At 43.0% G+C, this 23,565-nt stretch overlaps 1 long non-coding RNA gene across 1 annotated transcript in view; it reads left to right on the top strand.

The window, feature by feature from the left end:
* Nucleotides 1-3,209: 3,209 nt before the first annotated feature.
* LOC144587542 (uncharacterized) overlaps nucleotides 3,210-23,565 on the top strand; it is a 44,170-nt gene continuing 23,814 nt past the window's right edge. Inside the window, exon 1 of the long non-coding RNA XR_013542684.1 lies at nucleotides 3,210-23,010. This is a non-coding gene — a long non-coding RNA (uncharacterized LOC144587542). The remainder of the gene's footprint in view (nucleotides 23,011-23,565) is intronic.

Here is a 23,565-nt window from a genome sequence, read left to right as displayed (position 1 = left end):
TGGAGCCCACCCAACCCTCCTTTTTTTCCTGGGGGGGGGGGAATCTTGTTTTTAATAGGGACTCGGAAATGGGACTTGGGCCCAGAGACTTGCCAATACTGTATCTCTTGAGCAATTTTCTTGGAGGATTCACACAGATTAGGGTGTGTACTGGTAGGGCTGACCCTCGGTAGTAGCAAAAAAAAGGGGGGGCCTCTGTGGTTCAAAAGGCGAATATGAGGCTCTGACAGCCATTTAGTTGGCTCCCCTTGTTCACTTTGCTGCGTTTCTTTCGTGCTTCTAAGCAGATGGGGTCAGCAGTCCTGAACAGGCCCACTAATCCTTTCACGATTAGTACCAATCCTCAGTTTATAAAACCTGTTTTATTTTCCCAGTACATAAATGGCCCTCCTGTGTGAGCTTCTTGACTAGAGATTAATAGGCTACTGGGACCAATGCCCAGGCATTCTTGCCAGCACAGGAGCCAGCCCGAGAGACACGCTTGTCTCCAACCTCTTGGTGAGGTTTCAATATTTTTCAATTTTCCGTTTGTAGGTTCTAAATTTTCCAGTCCATGGCTTTTTTGGCAATACACTGGACCTACTGGAAGATAGAATCCGCCAGCAGTTTCCCATTCTAATCCATCCAACGGGATGGCAGCGCCCAAATGTCCCTCTCCAAAGCCTGGCAGACAAATAAATCACCCCAGTTGCGTGGCGGTATGTGGCAGGCTGAAAGTTTGTCCTATACATCATTCTGATTGAGAAAGCTAGCATTAATTCTGACTGGGTAAAAGAAATCCTTACCGCCACCGTTATTTTGTAATTAAGGGTTGCTCTGAATTCAAATGTATGCACGCTTAGTCAAAGACTGCAAAATATTCCACAGTGCCAAACTCCTGAGCGTTAAGAGAGCTGAGGACACCAGTAACCACTAAACATACTGGAGCTCGTAACAAATGGAAGTAGTTTGTTATAAAGAACTAAACTAATTCCTTCTCTCTATAATCACTAAGACGTAACTAAGTTGCATTGTGCTTTTAGCTTGATGAGTCTGTGTATTGTAGCTGTAACTTTGTACAGTAGCTGCTTTTATGATCACAGGGATGTGGCTTCACTAAAATGCTAGAGGAGGAATATCTCATGGTTCAACGGCTGTCTATTCTTGATGCCTTGAGCTCTGTTGTGGGAGTTGAGGCAATGATGAGTCAGACAGGAAGATAATGTGTTTTGTACTGCCTATTGGTTGCCTTTATAGATAGATTTTATATAAAAAAATTTAAAGTTAACAACTTTATGGCTTTTGTGAAATGGGAAAGATTTACTTTCAAAAGCAGTGTAACAATAATAATAACTAGTTACTTTTGAAGGCTTGGAAGGCTTAAAACCATAACTGAAGGAACTTACTTTCCAAGTTACTTTCCAAGCTCTGCTAAAGGACAGATATATGTCTTACATCATTAAGTAATAGAAAATGATTATTTTCTGGTTTAGGCAGGACTTTCACTAAGGATAGGCATTGTAAGTCACTTGTCAATCACCAGAACACTGGCTCCATGTTCACTCTCTCTCAATGAGCAGTGGCTTCCTCTCTCACCTTGTAATCTGCCTCTGGGTGTTGGTCAGTGTCAGGGCACAGGTTGACGTTTCACAGAATTACTGCCCTTCTCTCAAGGAAAAGTGTGATTAATTTAAAGTCTGGACATTCATTTCCAGACATTCCCAAATGACATCTAGGTTGACTGGCTCGCCATCAATGTGTTTGTCTATCAACCAGAAGCAAGGACAAGAAACTGGGAAGAAAGCCATTGAAAACATGCATGGATTCATCGTGCCAATTACAGCAAGGCTGAGAATGGGGCACCAGTGTCAGAACTCATGAGCCTTCTTGTTTCAGAAGCCCCTGTAGCCATGTTGGGCCTGGAAAAACTCTACACATGTCTTGTATGCTGTAAGTGAGGCCACACAGAATGCATGCAAGAAAGAGATGGGATGAGCAATAATGTAGAGGTGTGTTCTTTCTGAGGGAGTGCTCTATCAGGGCCTCAAAAAACTTTAAATCAAAATTGATGATACTGATCAATTTAGGTGATTTTGGGTGTGTGTATATGTATACATGCCCATGTAATTTCAATTATTTAATTAATTACATTTCTGTCCCACTTTTCTCTGTGAGCTAGAATTTAAGATTACAACAAGATTAAAATAGACACAGATCAAACACGTGCAGCTAAAATCATACAAATGCCTGTCACTGTTAAATACAATTACATTTGCAATATAAAAACACCAGTGATTCAAAACAAATAAAATAAATGCTTTCCACAAAAGGAATACAACAGAGTCCTGTTTGATATTGGTAAAAGTCTGACCAAATGGGAAAGTTTTTCCCTGCCCCCTGAAGGAAACCAGAGAAGGAGCTTACCTACCCTCCTGATGCTCTTAGTTTAGGCAATGTAGCACACAGTTCCCCATCACTCTAGCTTTCTTCCTTATGTCAGATCTTATCATTCATTAGGCATCCTTCAGTCTCGAAAGACTAGGGTAACATGCTCTGTATGAAGGACTTGGAACAACGTCTAGTGTGGCTGAGAAGGCCAATTCGAGAGTGACCATCCCTTCCACACTGAAGACAAATCCAATCTGTACCCTGTCCAGCTCCCTGATTTGGCTGCTTTTGTGACTTCCTCTTTGCCTCGGCCTGCTGGACAAGGGTCTCTTCAAATTGGGAGAGGCCATGCTGCACCACCTGCCTCCAAGCTGAATGCTCAGACGTCAAGGTTTCCCATCTGTTGAGGTCCATTCCTAAGGCCTTCGGATCCCGCTTGCAGATATCCTTGTATCGCAGCTGTGGTCTCCCTCTGGGGCGCTTTCCCTGCACTAATTCTCCATACAGGAGATCTTTTGGAATCCAACCATCGGCCATTCTCACAACAGGCCCAAGCCAATGTAGACATAGCTGTTTCTACACCCCCCAAAATAGTATATCAAAGCAGACTAAAAGGCTTCCAAAGTGACACAGCACAGCACACATCTCTCCCTTTGCTCTGGAGTTAATAAATAGTATTGCTGAATGGAGTACCAACAGATTGCTAAGGAGAAAGCAACAATAATAATACAACTCGGAAACAATGGCTATTGTAACCCGGAGAAGTGGTGAGTGCAGACTGAGGAAGGATTAGAAAAGATCTGTCGACCCTGTTTAGACCAAACAGGAGCCATGACTTTCAAAAGAAGACAACGGGGGAAGTAAATGCAGATTATTTGGTGGTCCTTTGTTTGAGGAGCTTGGAGGGGAGATCAAGCCAATGGCTGCCAGAGGTGGAGGTTGAAGCCATGACCCCCCCTCCCCAATGGTGTTGGCCACCTGGATTTCTGGACTCATCTTGAAGAAACAGACCTGGCAGGGTCATCAGCCAATAATGGTCGGGATTCTCATAAACCGCCACTCTTTTCGAACAATAAGCATGAAGCACTGTTCAGACGTGCAAGGGTAACCTAGCCAAGGTTGATGTCAGTGTCTGATATTGCTGGCAGTCGCTAGGCCAAAACTACCTGGCAACAGCCAGTGCCAATGACCCATTCGGTGTCCGCCTTGAGTCTGTCCTGAACTTCCCTGCCACCATGTTGCCCTCTTCCTGTTTGCCACTTTCCAAAGGCAGATCAGGTACAAGCCTGAATGGATCTGGGTGGGATACATGGCACCTACCCCTACGATTCCGCCATAATTTTATCTAGTTTGGCCAAGGGGGATTAATTATCCTCGAGTCTTTGGAACAGCTGGAGGGCGTGAATCCATTTCATTTGGATTCAGAAACAGGAACCACAGAGCAAAAGGTCTTCAAAATGCTATGTTGCTTGCGATGTCAATTCTTTGGAAGAGTCTAAGGAATTTGCAACCGGGATTTGTTTGCAAAGAGGACATGCATAAGGGTAAACTGAGTTTGTCATTTTCTAAAAGAGGCAGGAAGCTGGTGGCAGGTTCTTTGAAGAACTAGGAAACAGCAGTGCCCGAGGGTGTCAGCGCAACATCAGCATCTCCTCCCCATATGCACACTTATCATTTGGATAAACCTTTTTTTGGGGGGCAGGCTCTTGCTTATACAGTGGTGCCTTGACTTACAAACGTCCCGACATAAAACCATTTTGAGTTACGACCAGCTGCAGCCACAAAATTTTGCTTCAACTTGCGGTCAGAGCTTTGAGATACAACCAGAAAGAGGCAGGGAAAAAAGGCAGGGAATTCAGATTGCTAATTGTTGGTGGCGAAGAGGGTGCTTCTTTGTAGCTCTTTCACCCCAGCGGTTACAGAGTGTGTGATTGGAGGAGGCTTTGGACTGCCTGGTAAGGTAAGGCACTGCTTTCTACTTTTTAAAAACTGTTCTGGGTGGGTTTTGCAGCGTGGTTTTGGGCTGGGTGGTGGGATTATGTTTCTGTGCTGTGATGGGTCTTGCAGGGTTTGTTTTTTGGGGTTTTCCCCCCATTTCTGATGGGTCTTGCAAGGTTTTTTGGGGGTTTTCCCCCCATTTCCAATGGGTTTTGTGGGGTTTGTTGGCTTTTTGGTCCCCCCCATTTCCGATGGGTTTGTTTGCTTTTTGTGGGTTTCCCCCCATTTCCGATGGGTCTTGCAGGGAATATACTTCGTGAATATACTTGCAGGGTTTGTTTGCTTTTTGGGGTTCCCCCCATTTCCGACAGGTCTTGCGGGGTTTGTTTGCTTTTTGGGTTCCCACTCATTTCTAATGGGTCTTGTGGGGTTTGTTTGCTTTTTGGGGTTCCCCCCATTTCCAATGGGTCTAGCGGGGTTTGTTAGCTTTCTGATTTATTTTCTTTGTTTTCTTTTGTTTTGTTTTGTGTTTTTGTGGGGTTTTTTTTGCATTTCTGAAGGGTCTTGCACTGTTTGTTTGCTTTCTGCTTTACTTTTTTTGCATTTCCGAAGGGTCTTGCACAGTTTGTTTGCTTTTGTGTGTTTTTTTCCCCCTTTGGCCAGAATGGATTAATTATATTTCAGTGCATTCCTATGTGGAAAGGTGCTTCAACTTAACGCCATTTTGAGTTACAACCAGAGTTCCAGAACCAATTAAGCTCATAAGTCGAGGCAACACTGTACATGCATATGTGTCTGCATGGGCCTGAGAGAAGGTATTCTAAGAATCATGAGATTGAAAATCAAACAGGGAGAAAGGAAGGAGAGAATGAAAATCCTTGTCGAAAGAGAGGCAGGAGTGGGAGAAGGAGGAACAGGCCCTGGGGTTTCTGAAATATACCCTACGCTTCTGAGTAGCCCAAGCCCTTGGCTATTGTTAATGAACCTTTGGCCCTGCCCCACATCACAGCGTCTCCTTTTGTACTCACACCCTACTGCTGTTTCTCTGCCAGGGACTCTTGGATTCTCAGAAGCGACAACACTCCTCATGATCAAAAGGGTGGGAAGGGGGGAGGTTGGGGCGGGTGAGTTAGAAGCTCTCACGCTGGTTATAATGGACACATCTGGCCTGCGAGATGTTTGTCCATCACATCCCGTGTTTGCTTTGAGCAGCACGGTGGAGCGTTTGGAACAGCATGGGTGAGCATGAGTATGTGGGACCACAGCCCACGTGGCATTTGGCTCACAGGAACGTCTCTCAAATCCTGCTAACCTTATTCTCTCAACTTCTTCCCCCACCCCACCCCCACTGCCATAACAATGTTTATCACAATTTGCTTTGTAGTCAGATGAATGAAATTATTTGGAAAGGAAATTTGCTCCCGATGATGGTTGTTTTTACAACATCATCATAAATCTGCTTCTTCTTCTTGAGGCTTTTTTGGGCAGTGGCTGCGCAGACAACTCTTGGTGTGCCTTGGTCTAGGGAAGTATGCACATTTCGGCTTCCAGTGTAAGCTATTTCACTGGAGAGACCAAATATGAGGAAGCAAACAACCTTTAGATCCAGACTTGCCCCTGCTTTAAATCCTGTAGTAGCTTCACATTAGCCTCAGAAGAGCCTGGAAAATTATTATCGTTGTGGTTTGGGGGTTTTTTTATTATTGTTTTTTTGGAACACAAATTCCTGATCTGTTGCCACTTAATTTTGAAGAAAAAAGAAAAGAAAATAACTTGCTGTGTGTGAATGGCCAATCAATATTCTCTGTCCTATTTAAAGGCAGAGACTAAAGGATTTCCCCCCCAAAGCTAGGAGTGGGAAGCTTAGCCACCATTTTGCATTCTCCCCAGTGTGCCCCACCTGGTGTCCCTCTGGATTGTGGCCACCACAACATTTGATGGAGAACTGCAAATTGGTGTTCTGCTTCAAGAAGAATAAGAAAAGAAATACCTTCAGATATTTTCTCTGCATGTCATTCTTTCCCCTGGTTTTCCAAAGGTTAAATTTTTGGAGGGTCACTATAGGCAAACATTGTCTCTACTGCAGATGCTTATTATATAACTTCTTTATTATAAGCTCCATAGTGGGTATGAGGGAGGGCAATGCTATTCCTAGCTTCAGGAGAAAACTAGAGCACAATTTTTCCTATAATGTGCTGGAAGTTTTATTTCCCCATAAAAGAGGCCATCATTTTTCTATTTCATTCTCAGGGCTATTTAGAATTTCTTTTGCTTAACTTTTTTTGAGCTGATGGTCAGAGTACAAAGTGGGCCAGGGTGCTTCTTTTGGTTTCCCCTTTCTGCTAGACTTTTCTTCTCTGCAGTTTCCCTGATTGCGCACCCTTCCTGATGTGAAAAACCTCCAGCTATAACTGTTACTCCATGGAACAGTCACCCAATGAAAAACTATTGATTTCCAGTCTCTCGTGAATAATTTAGCTTGAGAAATGCTTCTAGAAGTTTCCATTTGGTACAAAATCAGTTTCTGACTAGAAGTGAAAGATGTTTTCCTTAATGCTTTTCCTTAAAGATCTCTTTTCAGTGACAGCTTCTACAGTGATATGCTGAAGAGGTCTACATCAAAGTAGAAAAAAGAATTACATTAGCTTGGTGCAGAGAAGCAGTAATAGTTAAGAATGTGAGGGAGGATTTCTTGTTAGGGAGAAAAAAGCTAATCCTTGTTAGGGGGAAGGTGAAACTGTCAGGTCTCATAGGCTTTAAGTGTGGGAGTCATACAACTGAGAATACTTGGTCCCTGGGGTCTTCCTTCCTTCTCTCTCTGTCTCTGTAGCTGAAGGTCTATAGCCACAGTGGAAACTAGTCACGTGTGAGGTGAATTATCCTTAGATGATGTAACCATTTACTAGTGAGTATCCCAACCAATTCAACTGGCATTGTAGCAGACCTCTGTTGGGGGTTTGTATTATATGTCTCCTTTTAATTTCCTTAAAACAGTGTTTTATTGTAATTACATTTAGATGTATGCAAGCAATAGGCTTGTAGAGTTCTCTGTGTACAGACCACATATTCCTTTGGCAGCCGCTTCTTATCTGCCTGACACTCCTATGCCTCAACTTTTTTTCTCTTCTCTGGACCCCACTCCAGAGTTTCACACAGGATAAGGTTGGGTGTGTTTTCTGTTGATGCATGGCTTGAATCCAATAGATTCCTGGACCAAATAGATGCAATCAGCAATTAAAAGACCAAACAATCAAACTTTCTTTTCAAGTCCTGAACATGACATAAACAATGCTAGGATGGTTGACTGTCAAATATTTAGTTTCAGTTTTAACTGCATTTCTTCTAACCTTTCCCTGAACTTTCCCAATGAGTCGCTTTGCCTTCACAGTGCACCCCCAGTTCCCCCTCCCCGAACCCTCAATGGTAACAACCATCTCTCCTCATTCTCTAGTAGCCTCTTTGCTCTTTAACTGCTTCCCACATCACGCAAAGAGCTAGGACAGGCAGCGCCTAAGAGCAGGTGGACCTCAGGGCAGTCTGTCCCATCATCTTATCTAGTATAGCTATAAGATAGACAGGGTTGGCTCAAAACATCTTGCCGCTTGAGGGGGAATAGCAAATACTGTCACTAAATCAATAAAATCAAAGTATGCAGTACTGAAGGCAAACCATGTTTTTGTGACAGAAGTTTTTTAAAAAAATCCTAAAGCACCTAAAAATCCTAAATCTCTAGCATTTTTTTTAAAAAACCCAAATCAAATCATTTGTTTGCCTTTCATGATCACACGAAACCTGCACCTTAGGGAGCTACCCGATGCTGCTTCATTATAGTAGCACACCCTGAAGGAGGAAATCCAAAGCATCCACTACCATTTTCAGCTCAGTCCACTTTGTTGTTCTGTATGAATGGGACAAATTGCGGTTAGTTTTATAGCTGTGCTTTGTCTGAACAAGCCAATTGCAGTTCATGCTTTTTAATCCTGATTTGTTTAGATAAGGCATGCTTAAAACTAACAGTTGTTTCTGATTTTGACAGTATGGTGAACTTCAGTGAAGGAGCTGAAAACCGAAGTGGATATTTCCAACCTGTTCTTTATGGCTACGCTGGAGGAAGAGACCGGTTCCATTTGCTGCTCGGTTGGCATGGTTGAGAAATTGGCTCAAATGCAATGTATCTTTTCTCGAGCACAGTTTTGGAATTCGCTTTAAAAAAAGAACTGATTTCAAATCTTGGGTGGCCCTTTCACCATATCTATAATTTTAACTCTTTCCTATTGCTGCTGTGCACATTCTGTACAATTACGCAGCTTGTAATTGCATATGTAGGCAGCGCGTTGCATGTGGAAATAAACTGAGTCATGCTATGCTCATTTCCAGATTGTGTTGGTTAATGTTTTGGAAAGGTAAGAGTATTAGTAGCACTGGAAATGTCTTTGAATTACTTGCCTCAAGAGGAGCCTCAAATGATGTTTGGAGACCATGCTTGCCCTCCTTGGAATGCTAGATGTGTTTCTTTGCTTCGATGTAAAACTGACAGCCACCCATGTAGCTAGTCAGCAAAAGCCTGCACCAAATGCAGACTTCTGAGACAACTCGTGTTGAGCAATCATCCTCCAGGCTCATGCTATCTGCACTCTTCTGGGGGGAAACTTTCTTTGGGCAGCAGGTTGTTCGGGTGGATGCTAGCAGTTCTGAGTTAATGATAACGATTTTGCACATTTTACAAGATTTGGACACCCTAGAAATACAGTGATAATAGCTGAGAGACTATGAATAATTCCCACTTTGCAAAGTAACCCAGTGTTGTTATATCCATTTTGTTTGGGGATTTAGAGTCCTCTGTGACCTCCAGTCAAAGTCTAGTCTATCACTGTCATTTGGTTTCATGGTGTATTCATTCTCTTAGAGAGAAATATAGGAGTCAGGTTGTGACACTTTATTAATGGATGGAGTCATTGCATGAGGTGAGGTCATCACTTAATGATGGAAAGACGTATTTCAATGAGGAAAGAACAGAGTAGACGACCAAGGAGATTTCCTGCAAAGCAGGAAGGGCCTCGTCTACTAGAGATGGTAGACCTGAACTCTGAACCTACCAGGGCTTTTTACAAGATAAACAAAACAATCAAAGTCAGAAGGACATGAGCACGTTTCAAAATTCAAATAATGCAAAAGTTCTGAGGCAAAAGTGGGTGATAACAATGTGAGAAATAAAATGTACAATCTTGCCTCCACAGGCTTATTGATACTTTGTCAGTGCTGTATCTCTGACAAAGATGCTTACTACGGATCCCACTGCTATTTTCTATGGAATGTGCAGCATTGTTTCCAAGATGAAGAAGATCATTCCTGAAGGTATCAACCCTTTCCTGAAAAGCTTTGCAAGGTTATCAGTGGCAGAGATGCCTCAAAGCACACTATTGTGCCTGCTCCTTTGGGTACTTTTGGGGAGAAAGAACGAAAGAAAGAAAGAAAGAAAGAAAGAAGTCTTCCCTTCTTCTCCACTTCTTTTTAAATGTCCTCCCCCCTACTCCACATAAACATTTCTTGGAATTCATGGTGCCTCTTGTGCATCAGTGCTAGCTTATTCCACATTCTGATGACTTTTTTCCCTTCCGTGTTGACTTCTAATTGTTATTGAATTTGGCATGAATTGAATAAGGATTAAAGCATTCACAGGCATACAAGGAAGATACACAACAGTATTTGAGTGGGATGTACTATACGTGTGAATTACATTCACAAACCACTGTACTAGTGTGTTTCACAGCCTGAAAAATTCCTGTGGATGTCTGTGCTTTCAGCCGTTAAGTCACTCCCTCTTCTAATGATGGGCTGACTGTAATGTCTACTCTGTCCTGTGATGCCAATAAAGAAAAATTTGTTTTGCTTCTTGATTTATGTCTGTAGAGCAGGAGTGGGCAAGTTTGACAGGTTTGGGGATTAGAGGTGTTTGACCAACATATGCTTTGATCAGAATTATTTGTGTTACAAATTGCAGCCAGTTTGTTTCAAACCCACTTCAATTTGCATCCAAATATTCTGAAATATTTGAATACATGTGTATACAACAGTGAGCAAACAGAAGTGTAGGAAAAATGAAAGGACTATGACCTGCTATGGGGCCAGACTGAAACTAAGTACAGTAACTGTCAACTGCTGCTGAACCTCTAACGCCCATGCAAAGCTCCCTCCATTCATTTTTCTCCTTTCTCCCCATCCATTCATCTAAAGCCATACAATTCAGATTGCTTAGACCTTATTCCTAATGCTACTGTGACTTACGCCACTAAAATCCTGAACAATGGCACAAATTTCTCACATATAGGTATTTGTACTGAGTTGCCCGAAAAAAAAGAAGGGAAAAAAGTCTCAAATTTTCATTTCTAAGATAAAAGCAAGATAAATAGCAAGCTCTCTTTCTTCTTCAACAAGCTGAGCTCACAAAGTGGCTGCTGGTCACATGGGCAGAGGCCTTTCTCCCCGGGGCTCCATGACTGGGGTTTCCAGGAGAGCCTGGACTTTTCATAGACATTTAAGCCATCATTCTCCTTTTGATTTGGGACTCCTGGTTCTGTCACATATTATTTCATTTTCCTATTAAGTGTTTTCTTTCAGTATTTTTACCTTTTTAAACCCCAGGGCAGTGAAACAATATTCAGGGCCTTGGAGAGCCCTACTTTCATTTGAGTGCTGATTTGGATTCCCTTGCTTTTTTTTCCCTGATCACTTTTGAAAGGGACACCCACATTCCTCAATAAATTCCAAATCCAAAGCACAAGCCTACTGGGGACCAAAGCTTTGCCACCAGCACCCTTGGGGGTGTGGGGAGAGCTGAACAGGCTCTGAACTGTGAAGCATTTGTTTTAATTTTAAAAATAAATTTAAATAAAGAAAAGAAAATGGCAACTGGAAATGTCTAGACATTCATTTCTGGTTAGGGCTTTTTGTGAGGGGCAGAACTGGGGAGTCGCCCCAACCTATTTTATGTGAAACAATAGAAACAAACACTTAAGGTTTAGATAGGTACATAGACAGACAGACAGACAGACAGACAGACATAGATAGATAGATAGATAGATAGATAGATAGATAGATAGATAGATAGATAGATAGATAGATAGATAGATAGATAGATAGATAGATAGATAGATAGATAGATAGATAGATAGATAGATAGATGGATGGATGGATGGATGGATGGATGGATGGATGGATGGATGGATGGATGGATGGAAGGACGGACGGACGGACGGACGGACGGACACGGACGGATGGACGGATGGATAATCTCCAAGGCCCATGCCTCCCAGGGTAAATATATGTGAAGGCATACATCCCCCTGGGAGGAGGGGGACTGTTTGTCACATGTAGCCGCGCTCTGTCCACCCTGCGATTGAGCCATGGGCAACAGAATGTGGCCCCCATCTGGATCACAGAAACAAAAAAAGCTGCCCTAGAGCAAGCCACTTTATATCAGTGGATCTGTCTAGGTCAGGACTCTCTACGCGGTCTGCATCATCGGATAAAGTCAGCAGCTGTCCATAAAAGCTTGTGCAAAGTGAAACTCTGTTGTCTTCCAGGACCTCTGGAATTTTTGTTATTTCTATTGCAAGGAAAAAATAAAAAACATGGCTGGGCTTCTGGGGACTGGGTGTTAGGGCTGGCCTGGAGTTCAGTCCGGAGACTTGTCCAGACCTAACTCCAGGTGTCGGAGACGGCGCCCAAAAACTTTGCTTTAACCACTGCAGTGTTCTTTTGATGAGCTGCAGCACTTCTCCAGGTGACCATCTCAGGGCAAGAGCAGCAGGCAAAGCAGATTTCAATATGAAAATTTCCAGGAGTCCAGAAGAGTTCTAGAAGGTCCTGTAGGTTCCAGGACTGGATGGGTGGCAAACATTATGTACTCCAATTTGGGCTGATAGACACAGCCCATGGGTTCATGCAGGCAGGTCAGGCTGCTGATCTAGAAGGCCCCATGGAATCAATGTGTTTACACTGCATTCTTTCCACTCTGCTTTCAGAAACTGATCTTTTGTCATTTGCAAAACTGTTTTTTGTTTTGGTCTGACAACTAAACCAGTAACAGATAGTGTGTAGCATAAAATTCAGTGGCACTGCACACCCAGTTACATGACCTGGATGCTTTGTCTTTTCACTTTCGTGGGCTTTGGATGTTTGGGAATGAATTGCATGCAATTGCTGTTTTGTTTTCCTTTGCTTTGCTTTGCTTTGCTGTTAACCCCAGCATATTATTCATAAGTAAAGAACCACCTATGGTTAATGCCATACACCAGTTAAAACCATGCGCTGCCATTCAAAGTATCAAAGGGCTCTGATGAGGCTGGCACTATGGCTTTCTGCAGGACCACCCTGGGACCGGCAAAGAAATTAAGAAATGTAGAGGTCTGTGGAGCACTAAATTTTCACAGCGGATCAGCAGCACACAAAAGTTATTTAAGCACAGATGTTTCTGTAATTGTGATACACTGGGAAAGTCCGAAGCTCAGCATTCAGACTTCAATGGCTCCCAGACTCACACTTCCACCTGCATCTTGTGGTGGTCTAAAAAAGCCTTTATACCCTGGGCTGTAATGGAAACCATGTGGTAAGACGTGTTTGGCTCTGAAACTTGTTAAACCTCCTCGCTTTCACCCCCCTTGTTCTTTCTACACATCTTTAAGGTATGCTTCTTTGTTTCCAATTTTTTATGTTTAAAAGATTTACAAAGAAGTCATAAAGGATTGCATAGCCCTTGAGACCGGTTTGGGGGACGGGTGGGGAAAGGAGCTGGTGGCGTCTCCTTAATGATGGATGTTCGGTGCAGTGTGAGAAATGTGTACGGTAATCCCAATTAGGCCTTGAGGAACTCTCTGTGGAGAGCAAATTATCTAATGCACTTAGCATCTTGCATCTCCTAGCAAATTATCTGGATAAAGTATTTGTGCTTTTACAATTGTGCTTGCTGTTAAATCCTTATAGACCGTGCCTAGAGACTAAAACCACCGGGATGCTTCAGCCGGATGCTGCACCTATTATCTGGATCATGGATTCTTTGTAATCAATCTTCCTGTGCCTCCTAAGTGACTACATAGTTTACATAAGGCGGTTTCTGAGGAGTTTGCCCTAGAACACAGAATGAATCTTTGGGGGGGAAGCTTCTGTTACTGGGAATCCCACCCCTCTTACCGCTGCAGTTCATCCCAGTGTTGCTGCCTGAGTTTCTGCTTTCAGCTCTTCCAACCATGCATTCCTGTTGCCGAACATGACATGGGAAACATTCAATGGACTGAGCTGCTTGCTGAAGCAGGCAACAGGCAATGCAGTCAGGTATTTTGGAAAAGCAACATTCTAAGACTGTCACTTGGTCTCTGTGGCCCCAAACAAACTGGGCTTGGTCTTGAGAGGAAGTTTAGCCCACAAACATGTGCCGATGACAATGACATGGCAGTCTCCTATTCATTTATTTAGTTAGGCATCCTTCAGTCTCGAAAGACTATGGTAACGTGCTCTTTATGGAGGACTTGGAACAGCGTCTAGTGTGGCTAAGGAGGCCAATTTTAGAGTGACAATCCCTTCCACACTGAAGACAAATCCAATCTGCCCCCTGTCCAGCTCCCTGATTTTGCTGCTTTTGTGACTTCCTCTTTGCCTCAGCCTGCTGGACAAGGGTCTCTTCAAATTGGGAGAGGCCATGATGCACTGCCTGCCTCCAGGCTGAACGCTCAGATGTCAGGGTTTCCCATCTGTTAGGGTGGGGATTAAGCATATGAAAGAGGGAGGGAACGCCACCTTGAAAGTTGCTGGATTGTCTTCCACTTATTGGGAGATTGCTCAGAGAACAGAGAAGCCTCCTCTGCTTGTAACAGGTTCTTGAGACATACACACCCTTTGAAGTCCCATGATATGCCCTTGCAAAGCTAGCACCAGTGGGACTCAAGTGCATGATGACTATGCTTAATATGAGGGAGGTGCCCAGGTTTCAGTCAAATAGCAAAACATGACATGAGTCAGGCCTATGTATGTGTTTCAGAAATGACCAGGGGGCAAACCAAAGTCTCATGAGGTCCAGTGTTGCCACCCCACAGATCATGAAGGTCAAATCCAACATTTGTGGGGTTTAAAATGTTAAAGTAAAAAAAAAGTCATGTTGCTCTTTAAAAGGGGAAATGGGAACCAGTACTATCAATACATTTAAAAAGAACAGTAAGCAGACAGCAGAAGACAACAAGACTGATGGCTTTGCTCCCTTGTGAAGCCCAACATATGTTATTTTCTGCACACTCCCATAACAGAGAGACTATAAGAACTCTGACTGGGACCACCTGATAGGTAGCTGTTGCTCTCCTCACGTTTGTCTTTTCTCTTTTGGGTTGCAGTGCAAAGTGGAGGACTTTCATAGGTATATTGCCTGGGACTTGTCTTTTTTTCCCTTATTTTAAGAAATGTATACAGTACCACTAGGGCTGAGCATGTATGCAAGTCTGTGTGTATGCAGATGAATGCTTGCATTCTTGTGGTTAGGTCAGAACTTCACTTGAGGATGTCAGGGTCTGCCTTTCTTTCCCCCATCTACTTTGGTTTCTCTTCCGTTAATCGGGTCAGTGATGTCCCTGCCAAAAGTTATACTAGCTGTATAAATTTGATTCCCCACCACCACCTTGGGTCTCCAGGATGGAGATGGGCGAATCTTTCTGCCAGAAACAATTCTAGCAGCATTGCTTAATCCTCCACCCCAGGTCAGCTACTTGCATCTTCCTGCTCATAGGAATGGGGTTTTGCCCAGAGATCCAGAAATGCCCAAGTGCAGGACAAAGAATGGGTCACAGTATCTCTCAATGAAGCAGGACGGGTCAGACATGAGCCTGTGTGCCCTTATTTGGACACAGACTGAATGGTGTGGGGCACAATCCATATCTCTACTTGATATAATACTAATGCTGCAGTTAAGTTCTTAATGATGTCCCCATTAAGAGACTAAGAAAACCCTAAGATGACCTCACCATAATGTGGAAGCACTTATCATCCAAACCCTAATCATTAATTAAAACTTGATGTTACATAAACAAGAAAACCTCTGTAAAAGTAAACCAACAGTTCCTCATACCTCTTTTTACAAGCATTGCCTGCATTTACAAGGCTATATGACTCTTGTCTTCTCTGAGGGGGACTCTTGCGAAAACATCACCAACACAAGAAGAAACAGGCCTGGATCCATGTGACTTGTCTTTGTTGACTTTACTTCTTAGGACATTTTTGTAACTGTCTTCAGCATCTCTCGAATTTCCACCTACACATCAATGATGTCCTGCCATGATATCTTGAGCTGGTTCATGTTTAACAAGTTCATAGCTGAGGCTTGTCTCACAGCAAAAATTGCCGAGCTCTTGTTGCTAGCCTTGTTGCTAACCAGACCACCCAAAAACAAGATGTGCCTTATGAAGACCGTAACAGCTCTGAAAGGTAGCTTTCACCCCACTTGCAGTTTTCATTGCTTGTTGTTACAGCTATTGTTTTTTCCCTGTACACTTGCATTCCCTCATTCCTTTCTCCTGCAAAATGCTGAACAATCCTACAGCCAATGAAATCTGAACACATTGGATGTAAGGTTATGGAATTTATTTGTACTGCTCCTATAGCTAACCTGACCTCTCCTGCTAGGATGCTGAATGGCTTTCCATGTGAGCTCTTCCAACCTACTCACGTGTGGAACCTGCTATAGGAAAAAAGTCACTGTTGTCTCTGCCTAGCCGGTTGTACATTCTTTGTTTATGTGCTGGGTTGGGTGGGTGGATATGAGGGGGTCGCTCAGCAATTAGCATGCACTGATTGGTGTTTTCCATCTAGGCATCACACGGGAGTGTTGTTATTGTGTTACCAGCATGATAGTGGATGGAGGTGAATTATCAGTAATACTTTTAGACCAATAATTTATATTTACTACTAGATCCAGAAAAATCCAGGGTACCACATGACTAAGGGAAAAAAATTGATAGACGGAGAAAGACAAAATAAGCACCTTTGGAAAAATGGAAGAATCGTTGGGAAACTGTTAGATTAACACATTTATTTACCATTTCCTGGTTTAAAAAAAAAAACAGATTAGTGATAATAATGGAGAATTGGTCCAGAGCTATAGACCTTGAAAAATCAGGTGCTAGGGTATAACTACACACCCAGCATGGTGTATGGATATTGTAACAGACTAAAAATCAGGCGACATGGGTTTGAAGCTCCACTCAATCTTGGAAACTCACGAAGGAGGAAGGGTAGGGTGGAACTAATAAAACCACCCTTAAATATCTCACTTATCTTGAAAGCGCTACAGTGGACCCTCGACTTACAGACGGCTCGACTTACAGACTTTTCGAGTTACAGACTTCTCTGGCTGCAAAATTTAGATTCGACTTGCAGCCGGAGAATCGACTTACAGACCAGAAAAAAACAACAACATGGAACAAAAATAGAATAAAAACTGCCAGTTATGGGATTAATTGGTTTTCAATGCATTGTACGTCAATGGAGATTCGACCTACAGACTTTTCGACTTGCAGCCACCATTCCAATACGGATTAATTCCGTAAGTAGAGGGTCCACTGTATTAGGGTTGCTATAAGTCTGACTTGACAACGGGATACAAGAACGGTGGAGAAGCTGGTACATATGGCAGAGTAGACATACTGAGTATATTATTTTCAGAAATGAGAAAAAGAGGGGTGACTAAACAAGTCACCTCCTGCAACTAGACCCATGCAGACATACTACTGCAGGAGTGAAGAACCTGCGGTCCATCATGCACACCATTAGACTCTAATTCCTGTCAGCTCCAGGCAGCTGAATGGCTGACAATATGAGCTGGAGTCTCGCAATCTTTATAATTTCCATATTGGGATCATAGCGTAGCTGTACAAACTTCAAGCACTCTACCACATCTCCCACACCACTATATTATTTGCTTCACACAGCCTCACTCGATTGATGTTTCTTCTTCTTCCTCATCCTGCACTGGACCAGGTGGCATATAATTTTTATAAAGTACCAGTCACCCCAGACGTGATGTGTAGCAGGCCTTTGTGCTGCTTCCCCGTAGTAATAAAAATTTATCACCTTAGAGGATGAAACTTCCCAGAAGCCACACAGACCAACGTCCAGAGTTTTAGCTATACTGTCATTAACCACTGGTGATATTTGCATACTGAACAAAGATATGTAAGAGAGATTAGCTCAATTCATGAGTAATTCTACCTCCTAATATGAACATGCTTAGAGGAGAGTGTCGACCCCACTATCCCTCCATCGCTGTGTTTTTTGTAATTAGAGCGCCAGGTCTGAAAAAGAATAGTCCTGCTCATGTGTGAGCTCTATGCATGAGTCAGAACCCAGATTTTTCCCGGAGGTTTTCCTTACCTATTAAGTCTGCACAGGAACAGGAAACTTTCCTTTGTACACTGGGTCCTGTAACCATGAAGAATGTGATGACAAGGTGCTGGTTGAATACTGTAGATCTCTACATAGACTATAGTTCTGTATCTTGGTAGCTTCTGATTATTTGCCAAAGACAAATAAGTTTGAAAATGCTTCACAATTATGGCTTATCCAACACTAACAAGGCCATCAGTCGTTAAAAAGCAGGGCAAAAGAGACACTGCTTCTCATAAAACTGCTTTTGTTGATTTGTATGTACAGATGCAAAATTTTGGAAAATAGCAAAGCAAAAGCAATGCATGCTGCTTATATACCACCCCGTAGTGCTTAAAGCACTATCTGGGTGTTTTACAAGTTAATTATGCAGGCTACACATTCTTCCCCACCCCCCCACCCCGCCCCCATCAAGCTGGGTACTCAATTTACCAACCTTGAAAAGAAATTCAATCCCAGCTACCTGAGATTGAACCCAGGTCCTGAAAAGTTTTGGCTGCAGTACTGCAGTTTAACCACTGTGTCACAAGGCTGCTCAAACAATTTGAAAATACCCTGGATCACATTCAAATGGTTACTTGTGAGTGTATCTGATCCACCTGCCATCTAGGTACTACTCGCCAGATGGGCAAACTCAAGGCCCCTGAATATTGCCCTCCTGATTCTTTTTCTTTAAATCACTCTTGGGCCAGACAATCCTTCAAAGGGACACCTTTCCAAGGAAGATTGTTCTCTGGTTAGCCATTCAGATTGAACACCGTCCTCCATCAGAGGGGATGTAGGCTGCCTTATTCACCATCGTCCCTGATGAGCTTGCTCAAACAGGCTTCAAAAATCTTTATTGACATGTTTATTAACCACTCACAAAAATTTAATGTAGAATTTGCAGAATGAAGTTGTTGACACAGATTTTTTTAAAAAAATCTGGAGTCTGACAATATCACCAGAGCTTGGAAAAGGTTTTGTGTGTTTTTGTGGATGACAACTCCCTCTCAGTTGAGGGATTCTGGCAATTATAGTCCAGAACAACTTCTGATCCAGGTTCTCTACAACAGATAGTCTTAATCTGCAATACTTCTCTCCATGCAATCAAGACAAAAATCAGTGTGGAATGACAGCAAGGTTATCCGTAAGAGCCCTACCTCAACAGTCATGTCATTGGACAGCCCTGCCACTAGGTGTCCCTATTCTGAGGGCTTAACATGCCAAGAAGAATCTTGCTGAATGTGTGAAGGCTCTTTTCTGCCACTAGCGGGTAGAGTGCAATCACAACTCTTCGACGTATAAAGAACTTTGGCTCATTCAATGGGCTTCCCGTTTGTAAGCAGGCTGTTAATAGGTAAATAGGAAAGCTGTGGGGCCAATGGGGAATGCAGTGGCAATCGTAGACAGAGCAATGTCCCTCAGTGCATCCCTAACTTCCGGACATTTTCGAAACTTGTCCGGGATGGCCAACATTTGGATTTCCACTATAAAGCACATCTATGACAGCTTTGATTAAAGTGCATGGAAGATGAATGTGAAAACCACAGCAGGGACCCCGGGGTGGATTCCAGACTTGCCAAAGACCACAGCAGTTTTGTTCTGATGGATTTCTTATGTATTGCTGCCTGGGGGACGCAGTGGTAATTTATAATTTAGAGCCATTCTCTTACTTGGGAAACTAGCGAGTCCTTTCATAAAAGCTGGTCATTTGTGGACAGGTCCTCAGGTCGCCTGGGGCTGCCAGGGCAGAAAAGGCCTGGGATTCTCGTTGAGATATTTTACTAGGCAAACAAATGATTCTGCAGATCCAAGTCCCTATTCTGTGGTTCCAATCACAGACCTCAAGATTAAGGTTTTTAAAAGGGTCAGTGAAAGTTAGGTAGCCAACGAATGAATCCCGCACATCACTTTTACCTGTAGCAATGCAAGCAGAGGCAATTATTTCTGTGGCAATGTCCTCTCCTTCAGGTTCATGTAGGATGTGGGGATACTGCGCAATAGGCCACCAGGCGCCCTCTAGATTTTTGGACTACAACTCCCATAATCCCCCAACCGTTGGCCATGCAGGCTCCCAGAATCCACATTGTCCACGCCAAGAGGAAAATCATCTACAAAGCCAACCTGCCACTTACTGTTTACTAGGAAGTAAGTCCCACTGAGTTTATTGACTAAAATCCAATGTACAGTAAGTCACAACTAGAGTTATCCCTTTGAATCCATAGAATGTACATATCCCCACTGATTCAATGGGCCTTCTCAAGTTCTGATTTACTATTGGATTTAAACCATTGGATTCCCTTAACATTGCAGCTTCTGTTATGCAGCTGATCTTCTCTGGGAAGTTTTTAACTGAAAAGACCAATTCTGCCCTGCTGCTGACATGAGGTTCTCTGAAAGGTATTGCTTGAATTTGCAGTGAACAGAAATAGGTTCAGAGCTTGGAAAAATTCTGTTTTTTGGACAATAAGTGGATATGCTATCTGAAAGATTCTGGGAGCTGTGATTCCTCCCCACCCCCCACCCCCAGAAAAAGAAATTTACCAAGCTCTGAATAGGTAACATTTACTTTCAAGACATTTTTACATGTGAAAACCTTTTCATTATCACATTTTACATGAAGCTATCTTGCATCATTGTGCCACATAGCAAGAGAGCTCACCATGCAGTGGTTGAAATCTTGCTTAGTGTGAAAACAATAAAATAAAATTTTAAAATGCAACTTTCCACCCATTTCTGGCTGGCAAATAGTGAGCCCCCACCTTGATTTCCAGGGGCACATGCACCAAATTAAGATATGTGTGTGTGCCCCCAAGAATTACAATGGGGACTTTTTATTTGCCTGAGAGGATTGGATTGATAGTTGCGGATTTTCTTATGCCAAAGAACAAGATTTCAGCCAATGGTTTGAAAGCATTGCTCATTCCTTTCTGTGGCTACCATTTTTGGCTTGCTTTCTTTTCTCACACTTCTTCTCATCACTGCATTAGCTACTTTTAGAGTATGTGTGTACACACACACACACACACACACACACACACACAAATTTACCTTCAGGATAAATTCATAATAATATTTGGAAACAATGTTCATTTTATAATTAAAGCTTTACCCACTTCTTTCCCACAAATATGTTGGCAGCTGAACCAAATCTAAATTCTCAAGTGGTATTTACTTAATTGTGATTTGCTGTAGTGTTATTTAAAAGGGGTCAGTAGGTTAAAGCTATTTAAGCCCATCTGCATTGAACAGAATAGTCTTTGTGCTGGCTTATATCAAAATCGGGTTGCTCATTACATGAGGCTAACATAGAAACATTCACAGTATATTTTAATAGTTTAGACTTTTTTGTTTCTCAAGGGGATGAGGCTTGTGCTGTGAGGCAAAACATATGATGATTATCTGCTGTTCACAGTGTAAGAGGCCAAAGTCTGTGAGGTCCACAGCACTCTGGTCAACGTTCAGCATGTTGTCACCAGCCTGACCATCCTGTCCCGTTACGATGAAGCAGGGCCCAAGGTGACAGAAGCTGCAAAGCCAGGAGCAACAACAAGTTGTTGGAGGAAAAAAAATGTTTGTGTGTGTCATGCAGTCTGCCCGCCATACTCCAAGGGCAGAAACAGATGTTATAGACAGCACATAATTAGAGCTGAAAGCCTGTTAGTGTTGGAGAGACTGAGTGGGGCAGTATTTCTGTGTGAGAAATCTGGCTTCCAAAGAATTTCAGGCTTTAGTCTTGAAGACCAATCACAAAGCAAAGCCAGGTAAGTTGCTTGTGACATAAAGTGAGAAAAGCTGCTGCTTGTGCACTCACGCAGTTTCAGCAGTTAAGGAAAATCACCTTCTAGTCATGGGGAATCTTTAATGTCTGAAGACGCTTCTAGATATTTTAGGGGATGTTATGCAATGACTAATGGTGAGGTTAAGATTCAGCCGTCAGTCTGATCGGCTTCTGTGTGTGAAAGGGAGGGAGCCATCCTTCTCTTATACAGTAAAATATTCTGCCTCTGCACAGTTTATGAGGAAGTTGAAATAACATTTGATTTGTTTTGGTGGTGCCTTGATTCATCTTGAAATGAGCCAAACACAAGAGTACACATACATGTTTCCTCACAGCAAGGAGTCTTGTGGCACCTTAATGACTAAGAAGCTGTGTTTAGCTTGCTATGCTTTTGTGGAGTTGTAACTCACTTCAGTTGCAGGAAGAAGTGGTCTGCAGTCCACAAAAGCATATGCCAAAAAACCAAATAAGCAAGCAAACAAAAATGTGTCAGTCTTTAAGGTGCTGTGTGTTCTTTTTTTGCTGCAACAGGCTTAGCACAGTTACTCTTCCCTAGATGCTTCATCATAGTCCTTCTCAAGCTGTCACTGTTCGGCTTGTAAGCATGTGGGTACATCCAACTTCTTTCATGCGTCGGCACAGAGAGATGGGCTCAGCCATGCATGCCTTCTTCTTCTCACTTGTCCTCACGTACGCATTATCAGGCAAAAAAAGGAAGATTTGGAGCCGAGAGGCCTAGCTTGTATGTACTTTTGTTATATGCCGGACCCATTCCTTGATACAACAGGAGTAGAGAGGTCTAGTGTGGTATAGGATGTAGAGTGACAGACTAGGACTCAGGAGACCTGGGTTCAAATCTTCACACAGCTGTGGACACTCACAGGATTTGGGTTAGAACTGGTAAAACCACTCCTTAAATCTCTCCCTTACTCTGAAAGCCCCGCTAGGGTCACTGTAAGTTAGATGTGACTTGATGGCACATAATATCCATTAAACACAGAGGAATTTGAGGGGAAGGAATTCCAAATCCTCCCCCGTGCCTTGCCTCACAGGGCTTTGTCAAGTTAAGGAATTGTGCCGTGGTAAAATTCGGTTCTGGGATCTGCTTCAAAGTTTGGGTTCTGCTCCAAAGCTATTAATTATCTATCGTGGGCCAGTTTCTCTCCCCCCTTCCCCCTTTTATGTAATGAATTGGCTTCTCCACTTCACAGACCAGCAGATTAAAGGTGCAATCCTGTGTCTATCATGCCCCACTGAATTCAACAGGGATTACTCCTGGGCAAGTGAAGTTTGAAGGCCAGTCTTGGGTGGCAACAGCCCTCATTTTGGTTCAACCGAAAACTGTAGATGGCCTTTCGCTCACTCATGGCAGCTCCCCCCGTCATGCAGCGGCAAGAGCTGTTTTGCTTGTGTGTGGCAGGAAGATGGATGGGTGAAGAGAGGATGGTTTTCCAAGAAGAAATGGAGCAAGACGGATTATTCCCACCTCAGCAGGACACCTGGGCCACGTCCTTATCTTAGAGGTAAATGGATCAAAATGTTGCTGCCTGTTTATTTTTCCGCCTCCTGTTTGGAGACTTTCCCTGATTAATTGCTCTGGAGTAATTGCTGCTGTTAACTAATGTCAGCTCTAATTAACCTGCAAGGCCTTCCTCTCATGCCTCGGTCATCTTCCTGACAAAGAAGAGAAGAAGGTCATCAGCTAGGGAGGGATCTGAAGATGGCTACATTTGGCCCGTTGGTTTATTTGTCTTGGGCCTTGTTTGCTATTCCTGCTGCAAAGCCTGGCGACAGCTTTCTTGAATTTCCCATCCCGTCTAATTGCCCCACTGAAGCAGCAGTGAACACACAAATTAAGAAGTATTTTCTTTAAAAACTTCTGGTTCTTCAGACACTTTGGGATCAGATTTCATGTTGCTGAAATATCACACAGTTCTCTGCAATACCTGTATTTTCTTTTTCTTCTTATGAGAAATGCTAGGAAAGACATCTCACAGAGAGAGAGAGAGAGAGAGAGAGAGACTTTTGTATGGTTTAGCAGGACCACTGGCCAAGTTCTGGGGGCTAGTGTGAGGAGG

Source organism: Pogona vitticeps, chromosome 1 (assembly GCF_051106095.1).
Source record: "Pogona vitticeps strain Pit_001003342236 chromosome 1, PviZW2.1, whole genome shotgun sequence".
In the NCBI taxonomy this organism is placed as follows: Eukaryota; Metazoa; Chordata; class Lepidosauria; order Squamata; family Agamidae; genus Pogona; species Pogona vitticeps.
The sequence above is the reverse complement of the archived record's forward strand: the minus strand, read 5'-3'. Positions and strand labels throughout refer to the sequence as shown.